General features: G+C 41.5%; 1 protein-coding gene and 1 non-coding gene across 3 annotated transcripts in view; one reads left to right on the top strand and one right to left on the bottom strand.

The window, feature by feature from the left end:
* The window catches only part of GPC3 (glypican 3), a 439,048-nt gene that overhangs the window by 131,831 nt on the left and 294,634 nt on the right, over positions 1–12,583 (bottom strand). The window lies entirely within an intron of this gene.
* LOC126000304 (U6 spliceosomal RNA) lies at positions 12,125–12,229 on the top strand. The gene has a single exon (XR_007492655.1). It is a non-coding gene; the product is annotated as a U6 spliceosomal RNA (small nuclear RNA).

The following is a 12,583-nucleotide window of genomic DNA, read 5'->3' as shown; positions in this document are numbered from 1 at the left end:
GACCATTGTGAGTTACACGTCTTTCACAGTTGTATTTCAGGCATTTAGTGACAGTGAATTAGGGCCATTCCCACCACAAGTGTTTTATTTCCCTCCTCCATAGTTCCCTGCATGCATCCCATATCTCAACCCCTAGACCCCAGGACTTCCAGGTTAACAGGTCCATTTTGTGTTTAGCTTGTTATAGTTTGGGTCCCTTGAGTCTATTTTCGTTGATTTTGGCTCATTTGCGTGAATTTCAAATTCTAACTGACACGTGAAGCCCTAAAACAGGAGGAGGCATAAGGAAGGGAACGTCTGGTATATGGTAGCAGCAAATGAAAATTTCCTTCACGGGAGAAATGAAACCACGGTCCAAGGCAGACAAGCCCGAAGATCAAAGTCATGGTCCCCAAAGAGAATCAAATTCATTGGCTTGCGAAATTGCGAACAGTTAATGCTTTTAATGAGCTTTGTCCTTCTCTACAAAGGTTAACCCCAGATGACAGAAAGGACTTCAGAGCAATGAGCTTTCACCTGCAGTGAGCCCCAAGCTGGTTTCTAATAGCAGCCCTTAGGGAAGGTAATTTGGGTAAATTACTACAGCTTTCTCCCACTCGCTCCAATACAACCTTTCCATTTGAAATTATTTACCGGGTATTGGGAAGGAGAGTCTTTGAAAACACCAACAAAGAATTATTCCAAATAATCAAATTATAGAGGGTCAGAGTGATAGATGGTAGAGGAGGTAAGGTGCTTGACAAGCACAGTGTTTGGTTAGGTGCACTGCCAAGTGTGACCCCAAAACCAATATATAATATGATAATAATAATAATATAAAAATAATAATATAGATGGGGCTGGAGCGATGGCGCAGCTATATATATGAAGCTGGGACTACAGAGTTAGTAGAGTGGATAGGGCACTTGCCTTGCATGTGGCAGACCAGGGTTTGATCTCAGCATCTGTTATGGTTCCCATACTCCACCAGGAGTAATTACTCAGGAGTAATTCCTGAGTGCAAAGCCAGGATTAAGTCCTGAGCACAGACGCTTCTATCCCCCAAAGAACACCCCAGAACAAAAATATATTTTAAAAAATCTGAAGATGGGACCAGTAGTAGGGTGTTTGCCTTGCATGCAGCTGCCCAGGACGGACCTGGGTTTGATCCCCAGAGTCCCATATGGTCCCCCCAGAGTCAGGAGCTATTTCTGAGCACATAGTCAGGAATAACCCCTTAGTGACACTGGGTGTGGCCCCCCAAAATAGCTGAAGTTGTTATATAGTCTATATCAAATTAGACCATCCCTTTTGCCCCCCCCCAATAATCTATGTTTTTCTTCAAAATATGTGAACAAACTTGATGGACCTCTAGGAAGGGAGAATATGGAAATTTCCAGATAATCCAATAGCACTAGATTTCAGAACTTTGATTCCACAGTCTACTCAGAGCAAGACAATTGCTAACAAGTTGAGCAGCAGCATCCAAAGAGAAAGAATCCAGGATCCTATTTCTTCTCTACGGAAAGTTCCAGTGTTGATGCAGTGGGAAATACACCTCCTAGAGAGGCAGGAAGGGCACAGCCAAAGAGGCAGGCTATGCGCTGGTGGGTCTGGGGTCTTGAGTTGGTTAACCCAAGATACTTCATGGCTGTTGCATTCTAGGGTCAAACACTGCCTCCTGATCAGGCCTGTTTGGATGATATACTTTGTGGTGTGTGTGTGTGTGTGTGTGTTTCACACTAGGCTGGGCTCAGAGGTCTCATATGAATTTATGCTTAGGTGGCACACCTGATGGTGCTCAGTGGACCCTCTGTGCTCCTTGGATTTAAACCTAGGACTTGAACTTGCATGCTAGGCATGCAAGTTTTCCTGTGTTATTGCTCTGCCCCAAATCCTCTAATATATGATGTCTAAAGGAACTTCTAATATATGTCTGAAAAAGGATGGATGGATGGAAGGAAGGAAGGAAGGAAGGAAGGAAGGAAGGAAGGAAGGAAGGAAGGAAGGAAGGAAGGAAGGAAGGAAAAAAGAAGAAAAGGGAGGGAGGGAGAAAGGAAGGAAGGAAGGGAAAAGGGAGAAATAAATGAAGGAATAAAGGAAGGAGAAAGGAGGGAAGGAAGCAAGAAAGGAAAGGAGGGGAGGAAAGAAGGAAGAAGGGAGGGAGGAAGGGAAGAAGTGGAATGAAGAGAAGAAGGAAAGAAGGAAACTGATTCATATTCAATACAAGTGACTAGAACTGTCAAAAACAACACCAGTATGAAGATAGCTGGTGATGATAACTGCAAATACTGGAGTGACTGGAGAAATAGTACAGAGGGTACGGTGCATGCCTTACATGCATCTGACCCATGTTAGATCCCCATATTCCCATATAGTCTCCCAAGACTTTCAGGAGTGATCCCAGAATGCAGAGCCCTGAGCACCACAGGTATGAGCACTCCAAGCAAAAGCAAATTCTGGAATTATATATTTCTCTCTCCCTCCTGCCTCTTCCATTAGCAGAGCTTCCCGCAGGATAGAAGGCAAAGGGAGACCAAGCCAAGAGAAGAAAGAGCTGGTGCCAGACTTTGCCTGTCTCTAACCCACACATCCTGACAGCAGGAGCTGCTAAGAAGAGCTACTAAGCTTTGGCCACAGTCCGACTGCAGCCTATCTTCTGTCTTCACAGCTCAGAATCAATGGTTACTTCCACTCTTCATTGTTTACTCCTTCCTATGACCTCTTCTTGATACTGTGGGGGCTGTATGTGTCTGTCTTTAATTTTTTTGCAGCGAGGCGGGGGTCACATGTAATAGTGCTCATAGGTTATTCCTGGAACTGTGCTCAGGAGAGACCCCTGGTAGTGCTTATTCTTAAAATTATTCACTTATTCTTAAAGTAAGTGCAACATAGGGCTGGAGGGATGGCTCAGGGGTTAAGCCTTGCATGTTGCTGACCTTGGTTTGATTCCTGGTGCCACATATGGTCCCCTGAGTACTTTCATGTGTGACTCCTGGACATAAGGCCAAGATAGCCCCTGAATACTATTGGTGTGGCCTACACATTCCCCACTAATATGTGTATTGTGAAAACAGAATCAATTCCTTCACCTTGCCTGGATTATTGGAGGAAATGAGGCATTTTGTTGGTCTCCTTTCTAAATTATTTTGTACTTGTCAGAAATTGGGTGTGAAGGGTTCTCACATTCATTCTCATTTGCAGATATGCCACCATCACATTCCAACCCAGGAGGAAAAAAAAAAGAGAAATGTAGTCGCCTCATTCTAATTTGCTGCGGCATTCAGATGATTTTGAGACAAGACCACAACTCCTTGAGATGGAAAATAATTGCTTTGAATAGTCCTGCTGCTGCCTTTCCAATTAAGCAGAAAAATCCCGCAGAGGCATTAGCAACATGGGAAAACTTGTCTGCTCAATTGCATTCACAGTGAGTGTTTGTGCAGAATTTCTCAGGTGCAACGGTGTGACTGCACAGGGAGGAGGGCTGAGGAGATGGCTCAAAGGGCTGGAGTGTGTGTTTTGCTTTTGGGAGCCCTGGGGTTTGATCCTCAACACTGCATGGTCATTTCCAGGAATGACTTCTGAACACCATGGGTAAAGCCCCAGAAAAAAATGAAACAAAACACAAAGGAATGCAAAAGCTTGTCAGAAGGTATATTTACTATGATTTGTTACTTAGGCTCTCGGGGAATTTATTTTCAAGTGCCAGGCACCCCATTGTATTCCAGACTCTGAGAATCATTGCTAGAAAGTGGAGATGTCTTACATGTTCGTAGCCCTGAATTTGACCCCCAGACACATTAAAATAAGGTTGAAAAAGAGAGAGGAGAGACTGAGAGACAACTGGAGAGAAAGCATAGCAGGTAAGGTACTGCCTTACATGTAGCCAATCTGAATTTGATTCCTGGAATCACATATGCTATCATGCCCTGAGTCCTGGCAAGAGGGATCTCTGAACACAGAGTGAGAAAGAGGAAGGGAGGAAGGAAGAAGGGAGGGAGGGAGGGAGGAAGGAAGGAAGGAAGGAAGGAAGGAAGGAAGGAAGGAAGGAAGGAAGGAAGGAAGGAAGGAAGGAAGGAAGGAAGGAAGGAAGGAAAAGGGGAGGAAAGGAGGAAGGAAGGAGAAGAGTAAGAAAAGAGGAAAGAAAGAAAGAAAGAAAGAAAGAAAGAAAGAAAGAAAGAAAGAAAGAAAGAAAGAAAGAAGAAAGGAGGAGGGAGGGAGGGAAAGGAGGGAAAGAGAAGAGTAAAAAAGGATGAAGGGAAAGAAGGAAGGAGGAAGGGAGGGAAGGAGAGGAAGGAAGGGAGGAAGAAAGGGAACTGATTCATAATCAATACAAGTGACCATCTAAAACAGTCAATCATATGACAGCAGCAGCATTCAGGAGCTGACTACATGAGCCAGGCCCATGTAGTTCAGCTACAGAACAAAGGAGCTGCAAGACTGGTTGGGAATAAATCAAAGGGAACTAAGATATCATGCCACACGGGTCCCACAGATACTTAGGGGATGGCATTTCATTCAATGATGATTTAATGAGACTGGGCCATACCTGCAACTGTTCAAGGGCTATCCCTGGCTTTGTACTCAGGGGCCATATATGGTGCATGAGAGTGAGGCTGTTCTTTTTTGGGGGTGGGGTTAGAGAGAGCTCAACTGAATCTAGAAGTAGTGGGAGAATGACTGTTGGTACCAAAATAGTTGCAGGGATTTGTGAAACAAAGTGGACAGAGAACTAAAGGTCAGATACACAAACAAAACGTATTATTTCCAACAATGGACTATTATCTGGCCATTCCAAAGAACCCACTAATACCTGATACTACTCAGCCGGACCTCCAAAACTTTAAGCGAATGATTGCCTTGATAGGAAATACTGAGACTAGATTAATGCCTCAAGTCAGAAAGCAAATGAATGATTACTGGGCTGGAGAAGGAGCAACAATTCCTAATGGGTACAGAGTTTCTTTGGAGAATGATAGAAAATGATCTGGGAACTAGCTACAGCTGGTGACTGTCTAACACCTTGCATCTCTGAAGGAGCAACATATATTACATCAGAAAATGATATTCGTTTCAGGGGCCTCGGTTGGTCCGAGGTCAGTCCTTTACCAAAGTAGCCCCTGAGCACCGCTGGATATGGCCAACCCCCAATTATATTAATTTCATACTACATGCTTCAATACAATACTTCAATACACACGACACGCTTGCAAGCAAGCAAGCTTTCAAAGCCAATGGGCAGTACCACTAACTGGCCCCAGACTGATTTCTTCCCCCTCATTCTGTCATTAAGTTGTAAATTCCTCAGTAGGGAGTTTTTCTGATCACTTATGAGCCCCACAGGGCTTAGTAGATGGTAAATGCTCCGATCTTTGTATACTAAACCAGAATGATCAGATGTCAAATGTAAAGACAAAACAGTATTTTTTCCTCTCTACTAGGGGTTTCTGAATATGTATGAGTTAAAATAGTTTCTTTGCCACACTAGCTCAAATAGAAAGTTGATTCCACAATACAGTGGCTTTACATCGTGCCAAATCATCTAGAGCAAGCAGAAAAAGTATGGCCAATTAATTCAGATATTTGGCCAAACAGTGCTAAAAGGGAATGTGTTTTTGTGAAACCCTTCCTTGGCTCTTCCTCTAGGTATTTTGCCATGTGGAACGCAGGTAAAGCCTACATTTAAAGTTCAGCGTTCACTTATTTCCGTGGGTTCTTTACATTTTTTTCCTGGTCCAAGGGATTATCTACTTGAAATTCACTGTTGGTTTCACAAAGGCAAAAGACATGATTTTTCTGCCTTTGGCAATTGTAGGAAATCTTTGCTTATAAGATACAGAGTGGCTTGCTAATTGGAAGAGTCTCAGCTAAATACTGAAGTCAATGCTTATCTCAAGCCAATGTTTATCTCAGAGGTGCTAGTAGAAAGGTGAGAACAAATTTTCAGCTAATGTTCTACTTCCTGAGACGAGATAAGTGAAAATGTTTCTCTTCAACGAAGTTGATTCTAAGAGTTATGCTCTATGTCTCTCTGGCTGTCATCTATCATATAGTGCAACTGGCATAAATACCTATTTATCCCATAGAGTGCAACTGACATGACTATTGATAAAGATTTTCTTCCAGCATCATTATTATCCTTTTAATTTTATGTGTCTTCTGTCAAGTCTCATTCCCTTTCAAGATCCTTGACATTGGGAGGAGAGGGGATGAGGCTGGTGGTGACTCCATCAAAGCCCTGGCAATGTTTAGGTGGCCATATGTGGTACTGGAAATCTAAACCAGGGTTGGCTGCCTGCAAGCAAGTCCCTTACCTCCTGCCCATCTCTTCAGCCCACAATCTTTGATTTTTATCACTATCCTTGACTGAAAAATATATTCAAGAAAACAAAAACACAAACTATGTGCACACATATAATGCTATTATCAAGAGATAACCATTACTTACAATAAATTAAATGAAGAAAAATGAAAATAATTAAATTAGAAGTTCAATGGAAAGCTCTGGAGAGATTTTTTGCTCTAGATGAGATCTACAGGATACAGATATTTTCTGGCTATTGAACTTCGTATTATTATTATTTTTTTGGCTTTTGGGCCACACCCGCAGGTACTCAGGGGTTACTCCTGGCTCTCTGCTCAGAAATCACTCCTGGCAGGCATGGGGGACCATATGGGATGCTGGGATTCGAACCACTGTTGTCCTGGGTCGGCTGTTTGCAAGGCAAATACCCTACCAATATGCTATCTCTTCAGCCCAGAACTTCATATTATTAAATGTATATTTCTGGGCAATTTTAAAACATCCATTGTGATATTTCCTAGTGCCATTATTTTGTGTTAGGTCAGTAATTATGGGGGGCAGATTATAACTGGCTGTGCTCAGGGATCACTCTTGGTGGGCTTAGGGGACTATATAGGTGATTGTAGAGAATTTTTTTTTGGGTGGGGTCACACCCGGCAGTGCTCAGGGGTTACTCCTGGCTCTATGCTCAGAAATTGCCCCTGGCAGGCACGCGGGTCCATATGGGATGCCGGGATTCGAACCACCGTCCTTCTGCATGCAAGGCAAATGCTCTACCTCCATGCTATCTCTCCGGCCCGGTTGTAGAGAATTGACTTGAGTTGCCCATGTGGAAGGCAAGCTCCCTACCCCCTGTACTATAGATCTGGCCCTCTTGGGTGAGTAATTTAAATATATGTTAGTTACAATCTATTCTTAGTAATGAAAAGAGTCACTTCCTGGGCTGGGAATATAGCTCAGTGTTAGAATACATGCTTCATGAGTCTGAGGCCCTTGAGTTTGATCCTTGGCACCTCCCCCAAAATCACTTCTAAAACTGTAGTACTCTTTCTAGTGAAGGGGAAACCTGAGTTTTTTGGTGTACATCTAGTGACCCTCATGGACTCTCCCTGGTCCTGTGCTCAGAATTGACCTCTGGTATTGCTTGGGGACCATATATGTTACTGGGGATGGAAGCATACATCACAAATATCTTAATGTCTCTTCTATATTTCTACTCACCCTGGACTGTACCAGTTTTATCCTGTCTACAGATAAATCATATATATTCCCTGCCTTCCATCCTTCTTCCCTCCTTCCATAATATATATACATCAAGATTAAAAGATGTGAAAAGGCTTTTTCAAAAACATAAATAAAAATTTGGAATAATAGCGTTGATCCAGAAGAATGAATGTTGTTGTTGCTGTTCAACACATTAAGTTAAAACTAGCAAATTGAACAATATATTTTCAGCTAACAAGGTTCCTTGAATGGTGCAAAGGTTTACTTGACTAACTTTTCAACACATTTAAATTTAGCAGGCTTTTGATTCCACCAATGAAAAGGACAATTATATTGTCAATTTAGTAATTTGATAGAAAAGGACTTTCTTAGTGTCAGGGACAACATAACTCTCAAAAGTATCCTGGACATGGAATAGTTTATTTGAGTGAAATTCCATTAAGCAAGAAGGGAATTCTTGCCATTTGCAACAACATAGATGGGCCTTGAGGGGATTTACTCAGTGCAATAAGTGGTATTTCACCATATGCTTTCACTCACCTGTGGAAGCTAAAGACAGAAAGAAATTGAACCAACAAAACATAAATTATACATTTTTTTGGATTCTGACAGTAAAATGGTGGTTACCAGAGGGAAGGTGAGCAGGCAGTGGGGAAAACTTGAAAGAGGGCAACAGTCATTGGTGATGGGAATGTTGCACTGGTGATGGGTGGTGTTCTTTACATGACTGAAACCCAAACACAATCATGTATGTAATAAAGTTGTTTAAATAAAAAATAAAAGAAAAAAAGAGGGCAAAATAAAAGAAAAAAAGAGAGTGGTGGCTAGAAACTTGACTTTTGATGGTAATCATAACACGAATCTATTTGGATGTTGGATTTCATGCTCTACACATGAATATATGTAAACTAAGTTTAAAAACTCAGTAATTCAACAAACATTCTGGGAATTCTTTTGAACATAATATCTAAACCAGATCATCTGATTTTGGGGGCCAGATGAAGGTTGGACCACACTCAGCAGTGTATATGGGCTATTCCTGGCTCTGTGCTCAGGCTTGACCCCTATCACTCCGTACTTAGGGATTAAACTAGAGTCAGCTGCATACAAGTCAAATGCCTTCACCCCTGTATTATCTCTGCCCTGATTATTTTCCTTCCTTCCTTCTTTCCTCCCTTCCTTCTTTCCTCCCTCCCTCCCTCCCTCCCTCCCTCCCTTCCTTCCTTCCTTCCTTCCTTCCTTCCTTCCTTCCTTCCTTCCTTCCTTCCTTCCTTCCTTCCTTCCTTCCTTTTGGTTTTTGGGCCACACCCGGTGGTGGTCAGGGGTTACTCCTGGCTGTCTGCTCAGAAATAGCTCCTGGCAGGCACGGGGGACCATATGGGACACCGGGATTCGAACCAACCACCTTTGGTCCTGGATCAGCTGCTTGCAAGGCAAATGCTGCTGTGCTATCTCTCCGGGCCCTCTTCCTTCTCTTTCTTTCTTTTTCTCTTTCTTTTTCTTTCTTTTTCTTTCTTTTTCTTTCTTTTTCTTTCTTTCTTTCTTTCTTTCTTTCTTTCTTTCTTTCTTTCTTTCTTTTTCTCTCTCTTTCTTTCTTTCTCTCTCTCTTTCTTTCTCTCTCTTTCTTTCTTTCTCTCTCTTTCTTTCTCTCTTTCTCTTTCTTTCTCTTTCTTGCTTTCTCTCTTTCTTGCTTTCTCTCTCTTTCTTTCTTTCTTTCTTTCTTTCTTTCTTTCTTTCTTTCTTTCTTTCTTTCTTTCTTTCTTTCTTTCTTCCTTCCTTCCTTCCTTCCTTCCTTCCTTCCTTCCTTCCTTCCTTCCTTTCTTTCTTTCTTTCTTTTCCTTTCTTTTTTCTCTCTCTCTCTATCTCCTTTCTTTTTGTTTTGGGGCCACACTTGGTGACATTCAGGGGTTACTCCTGGCTATGCACTCAGAAATCACTTCTGGCTTGGGGGACCATATGGAATGCCAGGGATCGAATCAGGTCTGTCCTGGGTCAGCTGTGTGCAAGGCAAATGCCCTACTGCTGCACTATCACTCTGGCCCCAGATTATTTTTCTTGAAGAACAAAAGGTGTCAGGGTGAAAACATTTGCCTAACGCAATCATAATGATGAAGAGAGTCACATTAATTCTCAATACTGAGTTGGTGCTCAACTGTTGGTTAAATGAGTCTGAAAATGAATGATGATGACATCAAAAAATAAATATGCTGTCAAATCAACTTTCCTTTGGAATAAGAGACCACTGTCAGAAAAGACACTGCTTCAAACAAATCAGTATTCAAGAATTTCTCTTTTTTGTCAGGAGGGAAGGGGTCAAATATGTCTGGGCTCATGGTTTATGTTCAGGGATTATTCCTGACAGTGCCTGGGGAACCAACCTTATGCTCTATTGAGGATGGAACCAACTACCTTTTCTCCAGTCCTTGAACTTCTCATTTGGGGCCACATTTACATGCCTATCAGTATGTCATGGGGACCATTTTTATTCAAGTTTCTGCCAGAACGGGTGGGCATTTTCTTTTTAACATATAGTGTTTTCATCTAACTTAAAGCAGCTGTCTTGTAAAATAAGTCAAATATCAACTGCTTTTCTCTAACAATTACTGAGCAACAACATAACAGTTAAGTGTTCTTTCATGATTTCACTTCATACCTGATGAGTTTTTTGGATGATGAATAGACAATATTTTTCCAGGGTGCAATGGGCTACATGGAGCCACTCATCCCATCAGATTGACTCACATTTGCTCCAGGGAAGCCAATGTTCATGCAAGCCTGGTACCTTCTACTGGGTGGCCTGCAACATTGACTACCCGAGCATCTTTGTGGGTCAAAAAATAGTTTAGCTAAGAAATTAGCTGTACTATGTTGTTTTTCATGGGGGGAGAGCAATGGGAAAGGGAGAAACAAGTTATATGAACTGAACTTCTAGTATAAGCCAGGTTGCTTCAGGCTTTACTTTTGTGACTTCACCTGCTATTAACTGGGCCCTTTCCAGAGGAGAAGCTTGAAACTTTATAGGGTATTGTTCTTTAGCCTTTGACCACTGCAGACCTGGAATGCATACAGGCAATTAGAACTCAGGCAGTAGACCAATTGTTTCAACATTTTTATATCTGCAGACTGGTGGTTGAAGACTGCTGTTCTAAGAAACCTCATCAAAGGGGAAATACAGATGACCAAAAGGCACAAGAAAAAAAGTTCCACATCATTAGTCATCAGGGAGATGCAAATCTAAACATTGAGATATCATCTCATACCACAGAGGCTGGCTCACATTACAAAGAACAAGAATAATTAGAACTGGCACAGATGTGAGAAGAAAGGGACTCTCATGCTGGTGGGAATGTTGACTGGTCTAGCCTTTTTTTGGGGGGAAAACAATATGGACATTCTTCAAAAAGGAATAAGCTCCCATTTGGCCCAGCAATACCACTAATGGGAATATATCCTAGGAACCTAAAAAACATAATGTAAAAAGGCAACTACACTCCTATGTTCATTGCAGCACTATTTACAATATCCAGAATCTTATAACAACCCAAGTACCCGAGAACAGATGAATGAATAAAAAAACTGTGGTAAATCTACACAACGGAATACTATGCAGCTTATGAAAAATGATGTCATGAAATTTGTTTATACATGGATGATATGGAAAGTATTATGTTGAGTGAAATGAGTCAGAAGGAGAGGGATAGACATAGTAAGATTACACTCATTCATGGGATATAAAATATATTATGGTAATAATACCCATGGTAGGAAGCTTGGCACTAAGAGGGGGGGAATGCAGTCAGGACAGAGAAGGTCCCACTATGACAATGATAGTTGGAAATAATCACTATGGACTGGATCCTGAAGGGAGGTAAAGTGATATATATACATATATATATATGTATGTATGTATACATGATACTCTTTCAGTAACAATATCGCAAACTATAATGCCTAAATGGAAAACAGGGTGGGAGAAAATGAGAAAGAGAGTCAAAGTGTGTGCTATAGAAGCAAGGCTGGGGGTGGGGTGGGAGGGAAACTGTGGACATCAGTGGCAGGGGAAAATGTGTACCGATGAAGGAATGGGTGTTGGAACACTGTATGATGGAAACTCGGTCATGAAAAATTGTGTAACTATGAAGAAAAGAGACTGCTGTTCTAGGCTGAATAACTCATTCACAGCCATGCACAGCAAGGCACAGAACAGACATGGAAACCCAAGATCATCTGGCTCCAAAGTCTCCCTTGCTCCATTATATAACATTGCTAATGAATTCCATGCCTATCATGCTTAATTAGCCTATGTCCTGATACTGGGTCCTTGTAAAGAGTTGACAGGATGCCATTCCTCGATCTCAAGATATGCTTTATTCATGTGAAGCAATGAAGCTCAAGGAATACTAATTTCATTAGTTCACTAAAATGAAACAAAGAATGAGGACAAAGAATTTGTCAATCTCACTAGCACCGAGAAGGTGTTCCACAAACATTTGCTCAACACATGAAAAACTATTACTTCTTTTCTGGCTCTCAGGAAATTTTTCATAGAGCAATATTAGCAAGAATGGTACTCACACTGAAATGATTACCCCTTTCTGGAAAACGGCTCAATAGTGCTCGCTTCAGCAGCACTATACTAAAATTGAAACGATACTGAGAAGATAAGCATGACCCCAGTGCAAGGATGACACACAGATTTGTGAAGCATTCTATATATTTTTTTAAAAAGCCCAGCTTATTAAAACAGTATATTTCTCTTTCATCTTTTGCCTTTCCTCTATTTTTATCAGTAGACAGGGAAAATAAAACAGAGTATTTGTTTCCTAAAATGAGTCTAAGGGTACATATTGTTAACGCAGCCAATTACTAACAAGATATTTGACATGTTGACTCTCAAATAGTATCTATTGGCTTAAATACAATTTCTTCTAATGAATAAGGGGCCATCACATGAGTTGATGAAATAAGTCCACAAGAAAAAGATATTTAGGGTCAGAGAGAGAAGACAGGAGTTAAGAGACTGAACAGGATTTAACAGGTGGCTAGCCCCCTGGTGGATCCATTACATTACAT

The sequence above is a fragment of the Suncus etruscus genome, chromosome X (assembly GCF_024139225.1).
Source record: "Suncus etruscus isolate mSunEtr1 chromosome X, mSunEtr1.pri.cur, whole genome shotgun sequence".
Lineage (NCBI taxonomy): Eukaryota > Metazoa > Chordata > Mammalia > Eulipotyphla > Soricidae > Suncus > Suncus etruscus.
Note: the sequence above shows the minus strand (reverse complement) of the source record. Positions and strands in the feature narration are given on the sequence as shown.